The sequence below is a fragment of the Cydia pomonella genome, chromosome 14 (genome assembly GCF_033807575.1).
Source record: "Cydia pomonella isolate Wapato2018A chromosome 14, ilCydPomo1, whole genome shotgun sequence".
Lineage (NCBI taxonomy): Eukaryota > Metazoa > Arthropoda > Insecta > Lepidoptera > Tortricidae > Cydia > Cydia pomonella.
The window spans coordinates 18,649,631-18,671,131 of record NC_084716.1 but is presented as its reverse complement, the minus strand read 5'-3'; the positions used below and the strand labels follow the sequence as shown (position 1 = coordinate 18,671,131).

Here is a 21,501-nt window from a genome sequence, read left to right as displayed (position 1 = left end):
TATATGTATAGTTGCAGGCATGAGTACTGCTCATAATTGAGGATAAGAAAGTCCCCTTTGTGATCGTTGTTAAACTACGTTAGAAGTTACTTGATGCAACCCCGTAATGATGTTTTAGAACCGGATAAACCCTAGTCTAATTTTTCTAAACACAGAGGAGTATCTACCAATTTCGTTAGTCATCCTAAATATTGTTGGACGGATAGAGTAGAGGTAGAACTCCGTGAGCTAGGCGTCGGCGAATGGTGGCGTTCGTTCAGGATCGAGCAAAATGGCGGACTGTTGTGTTGGAGGTCAAGACTCATTTTGGGTGATCGCGCCAGCCAAGTAAGTAGTAATACTAATTTCGAAAAGCAACAAGGCTACTTATTCAAGTCAGTGTTAGTCGGTTACTTGGCGATGACTCGTAGAACTGGTCAGAATTTTGGTGCAGAAAAACAAAATATTTCATTGTCAAATAATAACGGCACCACAAGCGATTGCAAAATCGTCATGAAAAAATGCTTTGCCTATAAAATCGACACAGACTAATGCTTAATTACAATCACGATTATGTCCAAGTTAAATGCGTCGGTAAACGCCGCTCCCCATAACAATTTGTCTCAAAAAGCCGTTTCACCAGATATCACTCCTTCCACACCCTCACAATATATGGTCGCTCACACAAAGAAACGACGACAAATCAAACTGAGACCGCACTAAATCTCTGAGACCGTAAAGCATACAGACAAATAAAGAAGTTCAATTAATTGCCAAGAGCTTGACGAATACAGTATACATTTTATCAGCTCTTCATTAAGCACGCATTGAACTGTTAATGGTTGTAACACACGCCGTTATTGGGTGCTGAAAACGACCGGAAAGAATGCAAAATTCAAGACGGTTTTATCCTTTCCCTGCCGACAGTAATATCGCTTTAAGTAAAATATGGATTGAAAAAAAGAATCGCTAATGGAAAACAAAAGATGCATAAATAAACATGACATAATGAGCGTACAGAAAGGCCGCTTAGCGTAATAGCGGTAATCGAGCAAGTTTTTCCATCGCGCTGACAAATTGCCGTCATAACCGAACGGATTAAACTTTTTATTAAAAACAACAAACTGTGCATAACGTATGGCAATCGGCAAGGGACAGATGCTCGCGATTTATCTAATGTAAAAAGACTTTTATTTAATAGCGGTGCCTAGCTGGTGCTTATATTTTACGCGCGTCGTTTTGACATTTCGACCGCGTTTTGATAGCATTATTAATGTTGGAGATGATCTAAAAATGCGTGATTTGATGGGTGAAGCCAGCTGCGGTTTAATATATTGTTTTCCATCACAGGTGTGCCTTCCGACCGGCGTACAGGGATGATGGAACGGGTGCTAAATTTAGCATAGTTGAACCTCGATAAGCCGCACCTTTTCAATTTCAAATTATCTTTAACCCTTAGATACATGAAAGTATCAATACGCATATTAAAACAACGAAAGTGACCACCAAATTCTCTTTAAATTAAGAATTTATATCGTCATAACAGTCTTAATTTAAAGAGAACGCTGACGCTTATTTTAGTATCAATATTTATATTTCAGTATCATGAAAGCATAAGGTTTCACCCGAAACTCCATCGCATTAATTAGTTATTCCTATTAAGTCCCAAAAGCTTAAACGTTTAAATCTAGTAATCTACAATTTTCTACACGGCAATTTTAGACCGAAAAATAAGATATCTGATTGTTATGCGTAGGTATTTTGAAGTGGAGGACTAAATAATCTCTGTTTCTTAATGGAATAATGTATTTTACATTATTACTTAGGTTACTTTTTAATACTCGCGAATCAGAATCTGTTTTGTGTATGTATAAACTGTTAATCAAGGCTCGGAACCGGTTTTTTCTTCATACAAAAAATACCGGTTTTATTACGTTCTTTTTCGTTCTTTGGTTTATTATTTCATTTTTAATGGGACTATCTAATAATGCGAAGTTGTTACCTAAATACATGATCCAGTCCTACGTGAAGAGTACAAAATAATTAAAAATATTGGGCTATTTCGGGATTTAAAAATAAACCGGTTCCGAGCCCTGCTGTTAATTGTACAAATCATAAAACATAAATACGGCAAATACATATTTATTTCTGTAATTCTAAATTATTGATTAAAGAAGCGAATCATTAACAATTTACACTTTCCTTTAGATTCATTTTATCTAGGTTCCACTATATTCTGTGACAATGGAAGCTTTGCCAATAGAAACAGTTGGGCGTGATTTGGCGCCTCGATCTGATCAATAAAGATCCCGATATAAATACCGACCATCTATCAACATCCGAACATCAAACGGTAATCTAGAAAATTATAATTTAATTTTGTATTAAACAGAATGCATATAATGCTTAGAAATAAAGAAAAACTCACTGTGTCTGGGGCGACTCGATCCCGTGAATCTGGGATGCCAGCCTACCGGCTGTACCAACTGAGCAGTGAAGAGGGATACTTGTTGACAGCTAATATTTCCACCATCATATTCATACGCCTAAAGGCCAACACACATACTCACGTCGTATCGTGGATACGACGTCGTATCGTGGGTATGTGTGTTGCGGTTGCCGGCGACCACTAGGAACACGGGTTCAAATGGAAGCGTTCACACTGCGAGCGAGTGTCCAGACGATTTGTATACGTCTCTCTCTCGAACATAGTTGTGAAGAACACAACATATTTTAGTGATGCTTGCGCTTAGTCTCCTGGCGCTAGTTGCCTTTATTTTGGTCGACGAGAGACCAAGTCGCCGGCGTCTAGTCCACAATAAACCACTCCTCTTTCCCTTTAAATTATAAGTATATTATCTATAATTTGTCGGCGACCAACTTGTGTAATCTCATCCACAATTGACAAGCTACTTAGCTGAGATTAAGATGAAATGGATCAAGATCAAACAACAAAATGCGTTGGAAATGTAGGAGTTACTGACAAAGAGATTAGAACTGACGACCGGACATACCGTGACATAATTTAAAACCCACAGTCGATATCAAAATAGTTTAATCCCTTTATATTAAACGATTATAACCTTTAAACTGTTGGGATTAAGGTTGAAATTTGATGTTTCATTTATGTAGATAGAAATCCGTATAATGAAACAGACGTCACATTGACGTAAAGCAAGATCTTGGGTGAAATCTAGACGACGGTGTAAACGGCCAAGTTTGAAGAAAAAACTGCACACATTGCAAGGTCTTCACGAAACCCTTTTGAGACCTATTTGGATGCAAAAAAAAGACTTTTATAATTACTGCCTGAATATTTTGACCTAAAGTCTAGAAAAAATATTTCCCACAAAGTTCTATTAATTTTACCGAAAGCAATTTGTACGCTATTACTTATTTTTAGAGTAATGACGTCCCTTGTATGATTTCATAATAAACTGTACTTAATGCCTTATAATAAAAAATATTTGTCCACATATTCGTATTAACACGGGTTGCGTATTATTACGTTCCTGGTTTACATAATATTAATCGTTAAGTCAGGGATGAAAATATAGTTACTAATAATACATAGGTTTTAATGTCATATAATACATGACTTGACCCCTCAGTAGCCTTACCACGACTGCCTAATGGCTCTTCTATACGATGGGCCATCATATTGGCCATAAGATAGGCCAGCGTGTAGAGAAGGTAGTGGTCTCGGATAGCTTATCGCGCTGCGGGATGGCTACGGTGTCAGTTTTTCATCCGCACGTCAAAGGCAGTGCTAGCAATGGTGCGTACGCATCTACACGTGGCCCATTCCATAGTGCGTGCTCTCAACCATCGCATGGCCATCTCGCTGGTCCAGCGCTGGGTCATCGTGTAGAGGAGCCATAACCATCGCATGACCATCTTTCTGGTCCAGCGCTGGGCGATCGTGTAGAGGAGCCATTAGCAGTGTCAAACTGACATATCGGCTAACGTCTACGTAACTTACTTTCACTAATATGCGAGTACGAGCGAGATGCATAGATAGTAAGTTACGCACTCGCAAGCGAATATGTCAGTGTCGGTTGCCGTATAGGTAAGAGTAACACATTTTTTTGCGTCACTAAAGAACTTGGCCTAATTTTAATATTCATGTTTTCAGTGGGATCATAATAAAATGTCATTGGTCGACATATTCTTACTTCCAGATGGATTGCCCAGCTCAACGTAGGTTTCTGGATTATAATTATCTACATTTCCCTGAATTCATGTTTACATTAAATTAAGCTGGTATTTGAGAATTAGTTGTGTTTCTCATATTAATAAGATTTAATTAATCAGTGGTGATGTGATTAAGAGCGCAAAATTTAATATATGGATTATTAATGGCAGCTATTGAAATAAGAGTATCATTAATTCAATAAAAATCTACTTTTAATATTCGCTAGGAATTTTATTCGCACAATTACATTACTTGATGTCAGATGTCTAAATTATTAAAAGTATTAATACTTGCACAACACGGACGCTATAATAGTATTTTACAGTACATATGGTGCTAGTTTACCGCACTAGTGCGAAAATGAGCATATTACGTTACTATGTCGAACATTTAAAGGGCCATATGTACTGTAAAACGTTGTACGATACATGTACGAATAGGTAATTCGCAACTCGTGTCGATTTAAAACACTCCCTTCGGTCGTGTTCGTTTCGAATTCCCTATTTTTCGCACTTGTATCGTAATGTACTATTGTGCAACAGGTAATAAGGTTTTTTGGTGCATAATAAGGGTTCTTAAAAGTCAAGGGCCGAAGTTACTAAACGAAACGAGGTTGAGAATTGTAAGACCTAATTATTGTACCGGCGTACGCATATTTTTTTTCAAACACGTAAAGTTAGAAATAAGATCAAGGTAAATATTGGTTTGTAGATTTTTGCCTAGAAGTCAGAATTAAAATAAAAACAACAGTACCCCTAGTGTAATTTTAGTCGATAGCGAAACGTGACGTACGCGTTTGCGTTAAGTCTCATTTTGTATGGGTTTTTGAACAGCGCGCCAAGCGGGACGTTTTGGAAAGTCAAAAATCTCATACAAAATGACACTTAACGCAAACGCTTACGTCACGTTTCGCTGTCGAAAATATTTACACTAGGGGTACCGTTCCTGTGAAATTTCCCTGTAATTTTTGGAAAATATCAGCAACTTGCACATCTGTATTTGAAGTCGAATTAATCGAATCCGCTTAAATGTTAAATCTTTCAAACCAATTCTTTAGATTCATATCAGCATACAATACTTGTCTATTATATACATATTTACTAAAACAAAAAAGTGAAACAAGAAAACACACGGTACAAGGTCGACTAAGTTTTACAACCGATACAAAATTTGCATTTATACTTCGCGGCAAAATAAAAACAACGTTTTATCACCTCAGAAGCCCCTACTAATGAAAACAATGCTTGCCTACACTTACTGGCCAATGTTGAACCTTAATGTCTTTGAAATAAGGTAGGAATAGTTAACAAAGTGGATGGAACAAATGTTCCCATGTCGATTATCTAAGGATAGCATAAAAGTGCGAGGGGCTGGCGGGGCATTACGATGACATATCAAAATGAATCGCTAATGTGTGTAGCGGCAGTAACAGGGGAGGCGTGGAGACGCAAGCCTCAAAATATTGTTTAACATTTTTATAAGGAGATTCCACTGGGTTCAAGTTCCCACTGCTAAGCTCAGAAGGCCTACTGCGAACCACGTTCGACGTGTTGCCTGCCTGTCATACTTACGCCTGCCTGCCTGGCAACACGTCGAACGTGGTTCGCGGTAGGCCCTCAGGCCTCTTTTCGTGTATGACTGTGCCCAGCAATGGGACGTATATAAGAGAAGGTGAGTACCAGGTGAATAGGTTAGGAGAGGACAACTTTGGATATATGGTTATCTCCAAAATAGCACAAAAATGCTGTTTTATACATTTCTACCAATCAGAAGTCCATGTTTTCTATAGGACAGCACAGGGACCTCACAGCTGATATATTCCGAATGTTTTGACATCTTAATGTGAAGCTGTTTAGATTATAGAATGTAAGTACCAAATATATCAACTTACATTCACGCGAAATCAACTACTTTCGTATAAATAATAAAAAAGGATGTTTCAACTTTTATGGTTCTTTAAGCCGAAGATTACTTTTATATTAAAAGAAAACAATTTAATTTAAATATCAGCGACTCTACTTCTTTTCTTGTTGCATTAAAATGCATTTTAATATCGACAACAGATTGCACAATGTATCCTGAATTAATTATTGCATCGCTGAGTTGCAATAACGAGACCAGTTATCTGATCGCCCGACTGATCGGTCGACTGATCAGCAGATTGCTCCGATGACTGGGATTTAAGTTTTCCTGGTTTTGATTAGCCCTTGCTTTTAAGACTGTTTAAGAATAACCGGTCGAAGTGTACCAGTCTTTAAAGAAGTAACGCTAAAAGAAGCTTTTGAATTAACACATAATAAAAAAGATCACTGCTTTTTAACGAATTGAAACCCAAAAAATCGCCATATTAACGGCCCGATTCAAAGAATGATTAAGACACGTTTAAGATCTTTTTTTTCCTAAATCGGTTTTACTCCTCGCCAATTTTAGCAAGGAGGATTCTGCCAATGTCAAGGTGTAGACTTTTGAGTTGTTACAAGAGAATGATCCTGGAAAGATCTTTAAAATATTGATAACTAAACGACATGTCAAAATTGACGATTATTTCGATTCCGCTGTGATCCCAATAAGATCTATCTACGATATTTCTAACGCCATGGTGACAGTGGTTGCCCGATTCGAGCTGCTTCTGTAAATTATACGACTTACAAACGATATCTAAATGAGAACTTTTATCGTATCTCATTCTTCTAATCGGGCCGTAAGCTTTTTTATTTTGACACTACATACCTTGAATATCGATCACGCTGATTGGTAGAAAACATTTTACCTCTTTTTTGAGCAATAGTATAAAAATATAGTATGCCGGATTATTGAAAATGCCGTATTATTGCTTTGTATGGAAATAAATTTTGTCACAGTTAAATCAATAATGGCAATATGTTGGCTCGCATTATTATTTTGTTCAACATGTAAAACGTTTTCGGATGCAGAAGTGGCAGATGATGCTTTAACGAAGAAAATATTTATTTTAGTTTGTTTCTTACTATAAAAATAATTGCCTCTTAACTTTCTCAAAGTCAGTAAAGTGTCATCTAAAGAATTCTTTTCAACGGCCCAAGATTGAACTGCCGAGCGGGAGCGAAATCACACAAATAATGCAACTGCTCTGTAATCCGGCGTTCGTCCGGTGTTACTGCCGGATTAGAGATCGGGTCATCTAAGACGAAAACTGCCGGATTGGTGAGCGCCGGATTACTGAGCGGCTACTGTAGATTCCACTTGCTGGAAACGCCAAACAAGTATAGATAGACGGTCCATAAATATCTTGTACCTGCAGCTTCATTAAAACGATAGGTGGTCATTTGACATTTGAGTTTATCATTTTCTATACATTAGCTGTACGGTTGGCAAATAAAGGTAAATCTTAACAAATACAATTTCCTATATAGCTAGTTATTTCAAATATCTTCAGAAGAACCACATGAGAAACAAAACTTTAAATCTATTGCAATAAGTTTAGTTATTTAAGTTGTCATCGTCATTAAATTATTTTGGAAAGAAATTCCTTGTTGGACGCATGGCGCCTAGGCGAAAAAAAGTTTAAGATTTTGCCGTCACGAAAACCCGTCACGACCCTTACGATTGAGAAAGAAGGGGAATGAACATGAGAATGAGGATGACGGATAATAACACGGATACGAAGAGCATGAACATAACCACATAACATAACATAACGATATCTTAACATAACATTTTATTTTATAAAGGTTTTTAGAATAGAATAACATTTATTCAGACAACAAGAAATAAAAAAAGAAACATTGGAAGCTGAAGAATACAGAACAGATAAGGATGTGAGGATGAAATGGTCTCCACTCAGCATTGCAGTTAGCACGACTGAGCGTTGTCAACGGCACTGGGTTTCTGTGGAGCCAGCGAGGTGTGCGGAACGGCATACTGCGCGACTTGTGTGACAGATAATAATAAATAATCAGTTATCAATAGGCAATATCAAATAAAAATACTTATAAATTACAGCTAATGTATAGAAAATATACACACACAACAGATACACATATTATACATGCGAGTTCATTATATTGCGGTAACCAGATATCGACTTGGGGGTTAATAATATTTAGGAACTGAGGCTATGTAGAATGATGCCCTTATGCAGCAATACCCTGTTGAGCTATTAGGTGTGTGTTTCAGTTTAGATTTGAAGCTACTAACAGTTGTGCTCTTACAAATAGGAGGTAGAAGAAATTGAAATGTTTTATATTTAAAAACTATTCAGGTCAATAGACCCCTTTAACAATTTGATTATGTTATTATTGTAGTCCAAAACTATATTCTAGTGCCAGACCAAAATGTAATTTGGCTGAAAATTTATTTGCTCCAGTGGTCCTGTAAATATTTCATGTTGTATGCATTGTACGATCACGTAATTAGATTTAAATATGCCACTTTGTGCCTTCAAATCCCTAGTTCAGTTCAGTTGACTCCCAATATTGATTGTCAATGTGAAAAACGGCCTTACTGCAGAGAACTAATAAAGAAATTTCCTTATCAGCCTCTATCGCTCTTTCGACATTTCGTTTTTCAGGTATGAAGTAGCAAAAAACGATTTCCATGACTACACGTATGGGCCACGTCGCGGTCGCTTCTTTCACCACTCAAGCAATAAAATATTTTCATCAAAAGTATGTTCTCTCACCCCTGAACATATTATATTATAACGACACCGCCGTCCAAATCTTGTTAGTCAGTAATAGTCTTAATTATTCTGCTGACTCAATTTGGGGTCTCAGGTATGAAGTAGCACAAAACGAATTCCTTGACTACACGTATGAGCCATGTCGCATCTTTCACCGCTCAATCAGTAAAACATTCTCATCAAAAGTAAGTTCCTTCACCCCTATACATGTCATTTTACGACAACAACACCGTCGACATAAAAATCCAAATCTTGCTAATAAGAAGACTTAATTATTCTGCTGACCCTCTGCGCCCCGCTGTGTCGTTTATCTGGGGTTTTTATCAAGTATTGTAATACGTGATGTGTGCTTTTATAGTTTAGTTAGAAGCGTTATGGCGTATGTCCAATGTGTGCAATTTAGACATGTGTAAAGTAGCATTATTTATTTATTTATTTAAAACTTTATTGCACAAAATACAAACTTAATGTACAAAAGGCGAACTTAATGCCATGAGGCATTCTCTACCAGTCAACCTTAGGGCAAAGCAGAAAAGATTGTAGGCGGCGCGTTTAAAACTAAAAGAAATTGTTATTGAAAGAATTAGAGTCCTAATACACATAAATTAATTATAAACTACTTAAATACATAAAGACACATACATACATTACATAAATAAATAAATATATATATACATATATATACATAATATACATAACCGATTCGTGAGACTGATACTTAATTGATCTTTAAACTGCCAGCAAATAAATCACGCAAAGATTTTTTGAAAGCAAACTTGTTGGGAGCTTTTCTAATGTTAGGGGGAAGACCGTTCCAGAGACGTGCTGCCTGAATGGCGTAAGAGTTAGACATGAAGCTTGTTCTATGAGTGGGGATAGAAAGAGAGAGATTGCCAGTAGAGCAAAATTGACGGTCACGAGAAGCACCATAAAAGTGAAGTTATTGGTGGTAAGTGGTATTATTCTCTTTTTTTATTTTAATGCATGTAAAAGTTAAATGAAAAATACCTAGAAACATATTATAAAAAACTTAGGGTACCGATGCCGTCAGTAGTAGAGCAGGGCCTACCGCGAAAACCGAAATTCGCAAATTACGGGGATCTTTCTCTTTTACTCTAGAGTGACAGAAAAAAATGCCCCGCAATTGACGAACTTCGATTTTCGCATACTCCAAGGCCCAAACTGCTGGTGGTCAGGGCCGCAGAGAGAAAAACCGACGGACTGTCTAAGACTATCGCCTTCTGCATCTGACCCTTGATCCAACCACCAAGCGAGTCTCTCAAGGTGTTGGTCGAGACTCTTCGTAGTCTAAGATTTATTATTAGATAACTAGGTATTACTTAGTTGTTTTTTGGTGAAGGAACAGATGGGATGTGAACTAGAGGAGACCTGTACTAACGGTGGGCCGTATATAGTCAGTGGTTATGATGATTCCTTGGAACCTTAATTTTTTACCAGATATCCAATTATGTCAAATTTTCTACTTTAAATAATTTCCGAAATTTATGAAGAACGAAATTTTCCACATCCATAATTGAATTAAATGGAATTTCCTGCTAACTATTCAATTATTTGCAAACTTTCTGCTACATAATTTAGATTAAATTTCATATCACATCCAGATTTTTTTTTTCAAAAAATTCTCTGAGTCACAGCATTCTGAAGGTGATTGCGAACAGATTTAGCTGCCCGATAATGTGGCATTGGATGGAGCAGGTCAGATCTACTTTGACCTGTGTCAAGTAGGTCTGATTGCATAACGTTTGTAAATAATATAGGTTTTAAGTTAATTTTACTAACAATATATGGACTCCTGGGTCTGAAATAAAGATATATTTAATTTAATTTTAAAACTATTAACCAACCAAAATGTTTTCCACGACTGCTTAATTTCCTATGTATCATGCAAAGCGTCTAATAACAGGGATGGTAAACCTTTTTGGTGAATGTGGCATTTTTTCTAAAACACCAATATAATGATGCAAAATAAAGCGCACATGCGTGCAATGCAATTGTGGGTTGCAACATTCGTCCAATCGGATCTGCACCACTGCACCAAAGATCGTATCGAGATGATGGTGCGTTTCGCGTGTGTTTTGTTTATGCCGTATTAAACAATGTTTTTGTCTGATAATGCTTTCAGGTTTGATTGAGTTGGGATTTGCATATTCATTGTTCACATTAAGAGCATTAGCCCTTTTTAAATGAAAAAAAAAAAAACAATGTGTGACGTAAGTATTTAACTACGTACCTACATAATTTGAAATTTATTTATTTTATTATTTATTATGCTTCTGTTTGATGAATTTGTCTTTTATTGTTGGATTTTTTTTTATTTGTTTATAAATTTGTAAAATTATATTTATTATATTTGTATTACATTTTTGACATTGTTATATTACAATAACTTGATTAGAATTTAACTTGGTGTACTGTAAGTTTATTATGTGTCTAAATAAATGAACTGAATTGAATAATGTGACCGGTTTTGCAAGTGATCTTATCTGTTATTTTTTTGTTCTGCTATCGATAGTTAATTATATCCATCTAAGATTTTTTTTAAATGTAATTTTTTGCAGTATTTATATTGATGATGGATAAGTTTTAGAATAATTACTGGACTGTAGTTGATTATAATTGTAGATATTTACCATACATTTTTGAGCAACTCGGCCTATTAAAATTGTTTCAATTTGTCATTTAGACAATTAAAACTGAATTAATAAATGTTATAGTACCTAAAGGAAAACAACTGTAAATAGATAAAACTTCTTTTCAGCAAAAAAAAAAATACCTCAAAATACGTATTTTTTTTACACTCATTAAGTGTAACAGAAAATTATTCTTCAACGAACTTCGTATAAATAAAAAAAAAACAAGGGTCGTAATTTATTGTTTTTTAATGACTGATCACGCGCCACTTAACAACTGCCAACTAATTGTTCCACCGCTGCGCCCCTGAGCCAGGGGTCGTCAATTGTTCGCCGTGCCCATAGCCAAGGGTTGTATGTCATTCGCTTGAATAGTTCGGGTGAACCACTGTAACTTTGCCCATGGCGGGTTCGAAATTGGAGGACCAGCGCGATATCGCTTTTTCATACAAACGTAGTCCTCATTTTCCTGTCTGGTTATTAACATTATTGAAATATTATGACACAATTTGTTGATCTTCAACGACAGCTATACAACGGTAGTTAGGGGCATTTAAAAATTGTATGTGTTTTTCGCACCAAATTTTTACAATAATCAAAAAAAGTCTAACGTAGGGGCATAGCTATGGTTAATATACATCAAATTATAGACATTTATTTTCCATACTGGCAATATCCAGAAAGGAAAATGGGGACTACGTTTGTATTAAGAAGCGGCGTCCCCTTTCCTCTTAAAATTAACAGTATATTTGTTTTTCCAATAAGCCATTAATTTATAATAGCGTAGTTTTACATTCAATGTATTATCATTATTAATTGGCCGTACATTTTCTTTTTCGTTTTCATGAAGCTATTTTTATCTCCATGTAGGGTTTTTCGGGTACATTTTTTTCTGTGGCGTTTTTTTATATATTATTATCTGGTATTTAATCAAACCTATTTCTGGATCCTTTGGTTCTTCGGACCATGAAAACTGCTTACATGAAGACTGCTACATTAAGAGGCTGTCAATACCTAAAGCGCGCACACTGTCTATTTGTATCGGAGTAAATGAGATAGCACTGTCGCATGTTACTGGGCCTGGGCAAGGGAATAATTAGAAAAATATTTAAATAAAAAAAGTGGATTATTAGTGTAATATTTTACTCAACAGCGGTTTAGATATAAATGTTTTGAAATTGTGATTTTAATTGCAGACCCATAAGTCAAAACAATAAAGACATAGAACCGTTTAATTGTGATTTTAAGACAAATCTTTGCAATTATTTTCTATCGAGCCGATTTCATTCAATCATGTATCGAGTACAACCACGGTCTTTGAAATATAATTAATATGAACATATATTTTTCTTACTTGACTAAACAAATAGTCTTTCTTAAAAAACTGTTTAAGTAACATCAATTTCAAGGACATTGGGTGTTGACAGCCTCCTAAGAACAGAGCATGTTATTCTGGGTTTCTCGCTATTTCTCTATTTCTTAGTTACAGTATACTTATACCTATTTATACCTATTCATAGTAGTAATATAACCCCTTACCACATATGAAGCCATATATGACGGATATGATATTCAACAATTCCATTCACAACTATTAATGTTCAAATTTCAGCAAATTTTTTTTTTACATGCAGTTAGGGGATAAGTTATCTATACTGTCGGAATGGGAAGCTGTAAGATTTAATCCTCCTGAGACCCAGAAGCAATTGTTTCGTTTTTGAATTTGAAATCCTTAGTTATTTTATTTATTTATTTTATTTAAACTTTATTGCACACATAAAGAAAAATGTACAAATGGCGAACTTAATGCCAAAAGGCATTCTCTACCAGTCAACCATTGGGTCAAACAGAGACATTTGTGTATGTTGGTGCAGGAGAAAATAATAACAAATAATAAGGAAAAAATTAAACGTGAAGTCAAATAATATTAACAATATATAAATAGTTAAATACTACTACTTATATAATGTATAAAAGATAGACTAATACATATAATTATGTACATATACATGATGGTGAACCTTATTTAAGTTCTTCTGACAGAAGATGCTTGCGAAGTAGTCGTCTGAAAACGGGATTTTGGAATAAGTACAAAAAATTGTACTCGGGAGGTTAAAAAAAAATGCAAATTCGTTACACGAAAATAACGTTAATATGAAAAACGTTAATGGCCAAACAAATTACAGTTGTGCTCGTTATGCAATCGGAACGCGACAGGGGTTGTAAACCCTGCGGTCGGATTTGCCATCGCGATACCATCGGCGCGTGCGCCACGTGTCAACTAATGACGTTTGGCGTGTTGACACTTTGATGTCGGCTAGTTAGCGGTGTGCGATTGTTTTGATATACGGACCGATTCGAAGAAAGAGATACGATAACGATAAGTTCTGGTTTAGATAAGTTCTCATTTAGATATTGTTTAAATGTCGTATAATTGACAGAAGCAGCTCGATTCGGGCAATCAATGTCACTTTGACGTTAGAAATATCGTAGATGGATCTTATTGGTATCACAGCGGAATCGAAATAAACGTCAATTTTGACATGTCGTTTAGTTATCCATCTTTTAAAGATCTTTCCAATATCTTAAACGTGTCTTAATCATTCTTCGAATCGGGCCGTTCATAAATTTAATTCTATTATTAAACTAAACTAACCCTACATCGCGATTATAAGAAGCTAGATATGTTTTATAAAAACAATTAAATTATTAGACGATACCTTTCGAACCCATTTCTAAAATAGGTTTTCTTAATGATACCTACATTCTAAAAAGTCCTCCAGAAATAAACCTATTGAAAACCTCCACTAGGTATCCAAGTTCCTACAATACTCCAAATCTACTCGAATAACATAATTATCAACTCATCCCTAACCTAAAAATACGCACTCGAAACACCGTAAATAACTTGACGATAAACAAAAGAGACCCAAACTCTGAACCCTGAGGGATTCCGAGCCGCTACACAGAAACCCCACCCACCCTGTCTTGCCTGCCTCGATGTTCTAGCCTCCCGGTTGCTCGTCCCACTCCAGTTTTCTTTTATTCTGTGCTCTTATGTTTATTTTTGTTTTCCGTTAGCCAGTGGAAATAATGGCGATGGGGTTGTTGTGGATATTCCATTAATATAATGTTTTTTGTGTTAGTACCTGCTCCATAAGGATTTTTATACTTAGGTATATCAATGTCCACTAGACTTATATAATAAATAAAACGTAGCTTAATTTGGACGTGCTATTATTGTAAATGATAAATTCGTAGGTTTGAATATTAGCTCGCTAATGAAGTCTTTCCAACTTATTTACGATAGGTATCATTATTTTCGTAAGTTCGTGACATTTGGTACTTATTAGGTAAGTGTCTAGTGGGATTTTCAATAATTGAACAAGTTTTCTAGTATTAATGACAATTTATTGGTGAGTATTTGTTAGCTGAGTAAACTAGAATGTTCAGTTAAATTTTGAAAGATTTCTTACTTTTCCCTTATGTTACTTTCTCTTCTCATCTACTCAAGATTAATTGGAAGAGATACCTCAAAGATAAGTTAGCCTTTGTACTTAATTTTTCCTTATTATAAGTCGCTCTCATTATGTGTTTTTATACAATAAAGAGCTTACTCGTACTATGATATAGAATTTTAATAGAAAATAGAAAAATATGTCATATTACAATCAGATAAATCGTAAAGGCATGTCCATAAAATCCGGAACAATTCAAGAAGGCCTTTTGTAGCGTTATTATTCAAGCCGCATTTTACATGGTTCTGAGTCTCAGCAGTGTTTATGTACTTTCCATCGTTTTGAGTTTGAACAGCGCAATTTACTAAAGAACTCTGAATGAAATGCGAGTCGGTGTAACTAGTAACTAGTAATTACATAGTTTTGTAACAGGCTGGTTGACATCTTACAGATAAAGCTCTAACATTGGTGGTACCTCATCACAATACTTAATATTCTGTATGTAGCCTTATATTGATAATAACTTGTAATATGCGCCTGGCTTTATACTTTTTGGTTGTTGTGTTTATGGGCATTTTAGTAAGTAAGTAAGTAAGTAAGTAAGTAAATATTCTTTATTGTGCACCATACATTTAAAAATAGACAGGAAATGATAAAACACGTAAAAGTTAGGTAACAACAGGCGGTCTTATCGCTAAGAAGCGATCTCTTCCAGACAACCTTTATTTTAGTTTATGCAGACAACTGTCAAGATTGGCGTTGTCACGGGATGTTCTGGTTGATGATAAATTTTGGTCTTTGTAATCTTAATTAAATAATAACCGGCCAAGAGCATGTCGGGCCACGCTCAGTGTAGGGTTCCGTAGTTACTCTTCCGTCACAATAAGCTAAACTGGAGCTTAAAGTATAGTAAATTGTTAACCAAGGGATGAAACGGTACCTTTCACCCGAGATAAACAAATAGGCAAATTTGCATAATCAGTACCTAATTAAAGTAAGTCTTTTTACTATGAAGGGAAAATTTTGCGATAACTCAAAAACAGCTAAACTGATCATGTCCGCTATAGTTTTCATTTAATGTCTTTCTTAAGCTCTACTTCCACGATTTTTTTCATATTTTTTGGACCTATGGTTCAAAAGTTAAAGGGGGGGACACATTTTTTTTTTCTTTCGGAGCGATTATCTCCGAATATACTCACTTTATCAAAAAATGTTTCTTTAAAACCCCTATTAGTTTTGAAAGACCTTTCCAACGATACCCCACAACACCTCTGGGGTTGAAGCGAAAAAAAAAATTCACCCCCACTTTACGTGTAGGGGAGGTACCTTATAAAAAATTAAATTTTTAGATTTTCGGTGAAGGAAAACATCGTGAGGACGTCGGACTAATCCTAACAAGGCCTAGTTTGGGTTGGAAGGTCAGATGGCAGTCGCTTTCGTAAAAACTAGTGTTCCCCGAGAATAGATGTATTTGTACGGTATTCAGGCACGTATCGCGATAATTCGTGGTGTCTAACACATCGTCTACCGTGGCAGTGTAATGTATAAAATACTTAACGCAACGAGAAAAGGGCGGTAGAGAGGTATGGAAGAAAAAAACACGATGACCCCAAATGAATGGGATAAGGGCAAGCGAATGATGATGACGACGCTATGTGTCTCATGCCGAAAAATTCCAATTATATTATTTATAACACACATTAGTTACCCAAACTCCTACAGGAACAATCCAACGACTTACTTTGTCAGCTAATCCGCTACAAATGTGTTTGTTTCATCTCTTCATTCAAAAAGAAACGTCTATAAATCAAAAACTAATCTGCTCCATCCACCAATGCCAGAATGCTATTTTTTAATCCAAAACTCGTGTGACTTGAGACTTTTTGAGTATTAATATATTAACATCGACTTGAAAGAGCGATATAACAAAAGGGTTTCACGTCCGGTAGCCGTTAATGCTAGGAAACACGTTTTATTATAAAAAAATTATAAGAAAGATTAGAGCGATCTCGGAGCATGTTGTCAAAATTTAAACATCCTATATCGGTAGTATTGCTGTCAGAAATAGGGAAGAACATAGATAGCGGAGTTAACATCAAGAAGAGCATTTTTTGTAAAAAAAAAAAGACCAAAAATTCTCTTAAAACTTTTGGTATGTAACTTTTCGATTATTTATGAAGAACACTAGAAGACAGATTCAAACCCTGAGTCAAAATTCTATCCGATGGGGCAATATAAGTGACATAAAATAAAATAAATAATAAAAATAAAATAATAAAGTGTTCAGAGTGGGGGGTAGGTTTCTATTTGTTTATTGTTTTTTGTTATATAGATACTAGGTAGGCCGTTGACGAAACGTGTTGTGGATATATATTTTGTAGGATAGGTGCATATTACGATGACGAAGCGTATTGTGGATGTTTTTTTTTTTGCTTGTATATATTGACGAAGCCTGCGTTGTTTAATACAATACAATACAAATATACTTTATTGCACACCTCAATACAGAAACAGTACAAATAATACAACACATAAATAAGAGGTAAACAACAGGCGGTATTTAATGTGATCTTAAAACTAGTTACTCTTAAGTGCTTCATAGTGACATTGTACATAACTTTCCATACAATGTGAACTGTTTTCATTGGTCAGATAGTATAAATCAAATTTGGATATAGAATTATAATTTGATTCCACAATTTACCCATAAGAAACAAACCAAATCCGAATAAAACATCACAATAGGGTAATACCAACATGTTTCCTCAAAAGCATTACTTTTCTACTTATGTGTACAACATAATTCTTTGTGCCCGTCAATAGAGGTCGGACAAGTGCGAATCCCGCAAAGAGAAAAGATTAATAAAGCTTAGCGTTCGCAACACCTGCCCTTTGTCGCTAATGGACCGGCGGCCTAATCTCTGGGGTGAAGAAAATGTGGACAAAATAGTGAGATTTCAAGTGTTTCTGCGGAATATGAAGAAAATGTGTAATACTTTTGAGCCGCTAGGTAATTATATTGTGGTCAAATCTAAACGCAGGAGGTTAATAAATATATGAACACAGGGTTTTCACATAAAAAAAATATGTACACCTCGCATTTTAAATCAGGGACTGATTTCGGTTACGGTATAACGGTACGGTAGCGGTATAAAATTACGTTACCGATACATTATAGCGGTTAGGCCGCGCGGCTCCGATATAAAAGTATCGCTACTGTTTTAAAATAACGGTACCGGTATTTATTCCGGCATATACCTTAACCGTTATTATAGCCAAACTGATAGTATTAAATAAAATCAATAGGGCTTACGGGCTTAAACTTATATAGACAGCTTCATCCAATAGGAACCAAGTTGGCGCAAGGCGCGGGCGGCTTGGCAACGACGCCTAAGCTGATAGGGTACCTTTATGAAAGCGGTTAGAGTACCCGAAAAAATAACGGTACCGTTATTTTTCGGTAGCGAAATAGATTTATTCGGCTACCTAAATGGTTCGAATTAAACCGGTATGACGTCATACCGTTATATAAAGGTATCGTTATTTTTCGGTTATGCAGTCCCTGTTTAAATAATCATCGGCCTATATATAGGTTCTGGATCAAAAAAGTGACTGAGCTTTTTTGTGAGAATAAATTTTGTTTTTAATTACTCGACTTTTTTATATATTTGAAAAAAGACATAGATACAAGCGTGACAGAGTGGTCAGAACAAGACAACGAATATAATTTTGACCCTTCTATTGCTGGGAAAGTGCCCGGCCTCTTCAGAAACTTCCTTTTTCGCACACCTAAGCTGTAGTAGGAACTGTCGGCCGCGGTATATCCGGACCGATAAAACCATCAAGGAAAGAGCGTAATCTTAAAAGTCGACATCCATGGGCGACGGTAATTTGTTACCATCAGGAGATTCGTCAGCGCGTTTGCTTCCTAAATCACAAAATTGCCCAACCGAAAAGTAGACTATTGGAAATAAAACTTTCAGAACTCAATTTCCCAACAAAATACGCCCATAAGCATCAAGGCCCTAGGAACGCCGAAAAAATTAAAAAGTTACAACCAGTTCCAGCCAGTTTGAGCTAGATATAATTGGAGGAGCCTCAAGCTAACGGCCCGGGTAACAAGCATCCGGTAAAAAACCGGGCAAAGCGCGTCCGGGAAACCGGGTAACGACGTAAGATGCAAAACGAGATGCAGTCTCGAGTTTGTCTATGCCTTTGTGGCTTTTGGCGGGCAATTTGCATTTTATCTTTGTGCCGCCATCTTGGATTCACTTGTGAATGATTTATGAGGTGTTCTTTTTGAAAGTAAATGTGATTCAATTTGGAGGTTTTGTTTAGGGGTGGGGTTAGGGCGGTTTTTTGTTTTTTTAATGGGAAACTGAAGGGTGGGAGGTGTTAATGTTAATATTTATTATTTTGACGCCTCCGTGATAGACGAGAAAATATATATAACAAAAAAAAACTTTTATCATGTACCTAAGCGGAGAATTCGATACGATTTTTACAAGCTTTTATTTACTTGCAATGTAACTATCGGCCCTATTCGAAGAATGAGATACGATAACGATAAGTTATAGTTTAGATCAGCAGCGGTATCATGGTCGTGTTTTTGTCACTTGTCATATCATACGTCACTTTCGCACTTCCATATTTGTTAGAGCGTGACAGGTATGGTGACAAATGATAGACAACCGTCCATCTTAGCCCTGCAGTTCTCATTTAGATATCGTTTGTATGTCGTATAATTGACAGAAGCAGCTGCTTCTAATCGAGCTCGATTCGGGCAAAAATGTCACTTTGACATTAGAAATATCGTAGATAGATCTTATTGGGATCAGCGGGATCGAAATAAACGTCAATTTTGATCTGTCGTTAAGTTATATGTATGTTTGTACACTTTGTACGGGTCAAATCTTGCAAGATAAATTTCACCCGCTTCCCGGTTTACGATGAAGCTGAAAATTTGCATACATATATAAGTCGGGTGACAATGCAATGTTATATTATCTTCGAGCGGATCTGATGATGGAGACAGGAGGTGGACATAGGAACTCTGTGATAAAACAACGCAACCTAATTGTGTTTGGGATTTTTAGAATTGTTTCGATGAGTATTAGTTGCCCGCGAAAAGAAAAGTCAGCGATAAAAACTTGTACCAAAAATGAAATTTTTGCCAAATACTTATTTGTATAATGGCGTTTATTCTCAAACATTCCTACTAGTACCTACTTAGAAAGAGTAATATATAAATAAGGTAATATTGTATAGAAGTAGTGACCTCAATGAGTCAGGAAATGGATACATTACCTATCGAATAGTGTATATAGACCTCCTTACACTGTATTACAAAAATGTAATCATAGAAACAAAAATGAGGTCATTCTTTAAACAAACAGAGATATTTACTCCATTTTGCACGTCATAGTAAAAATAAATGTTCACTCAAAAATTTTACTAAACCAACACTTTTAAAATGTAAAACGACGTAATTGCACTAGATTACAGACTTATTTACATCTTTTTTAAATTCGGAAAACACTTAGTCATTAATCATAAACACGTCATGCAGATATCATATTCACATGAATGTTGTCAGTTTGTGTAAAAACCACGCAGTTTTCTTTTGAAATAACTTCTTTTTTTAACTATGAATTGTGTATAATGTCAGATAAAGAGAAATCATGGCTGAATACAAAAAACAAAGTAGAAGTGGATTTCACTATATCATTAATCCCTGCCGTTTCTTTTCGCCATCGCCCTACGCGACAACATTTCCATCCTCACCCCTTAGATGGTTGGCAGTCCTCAACTGTGCGTTTTTCCAGGAACTTTCTGCCTCGCACAGCTAAACTGTGGAATGAACTGTCGCCTGCGGTATTTCCGGACCGATATGACCTTCAAACCTTCAAGAAAAGAGCGTACTCCCATCTTAAAGGCCGGCAACGCACTTACAACCCCTCTGGTGTTGCAGGTGTCCATGGGCGGCGGTAATCGCTTACCATCAGGTGATCCGTCTGCTCGTTTGCCTGCTCTACCATAAAAAAAAAAAAAAACATATCACTTGAAAGATATCCATTGCTGTAGGGCTAAGATGGTCGGCTCTTTATCATTTGTCACTATGCCTGTCACGTTCTAACAAGTATGTAAGCGCGAAAGGGACGGGCATAGTGACAAGTGATAAAAATGGAACCAAGATGCCACCGCCGCGCTGGGAGGCACATGGGGCCTCGCAAAGATCTTTAGTACGACTGTTTTTTTTTCTTGATGATGATAAGATAAACTGGCAGATAAACTGCCTGATAGTAAACAGTTAGTGTCGCCTATGGACACCTGTAACATATGGGTTGCAAGTGCGTTTAAATTGGAAATAGGTACGCCCTTTTCTGGAAAGTTTGAATGTATGTAGTATCTGTCCGGAAATAGCGCGGGTGACAGTTCATTCCACAGTTTCGCTGTGTGAGGAGGGAGTTTCTGCTTCTGCAGAAACTGACAATTGAGGACTGCCAACCATTTAAGTGGTGGAGAAAGAAATGTCGCATACGGATTAATCCGAACAAT

General features: G+C 36.1%; 1 protein-coding gene across 2 annotated transcripts in view; it reads right to left on the bottom strand.

Annotated features, from left to right (window-relative positions):
- The window catches only part of LOC133525150 (transcription factor egl-13), a 531,288-nt gene that overhangs the window by 14,639 nt on the left and 495,148 nt on the right, over positions 1-21,501 (bottom strand). The gene's annotated exons all lie outside the window — the stretch shown is intronic.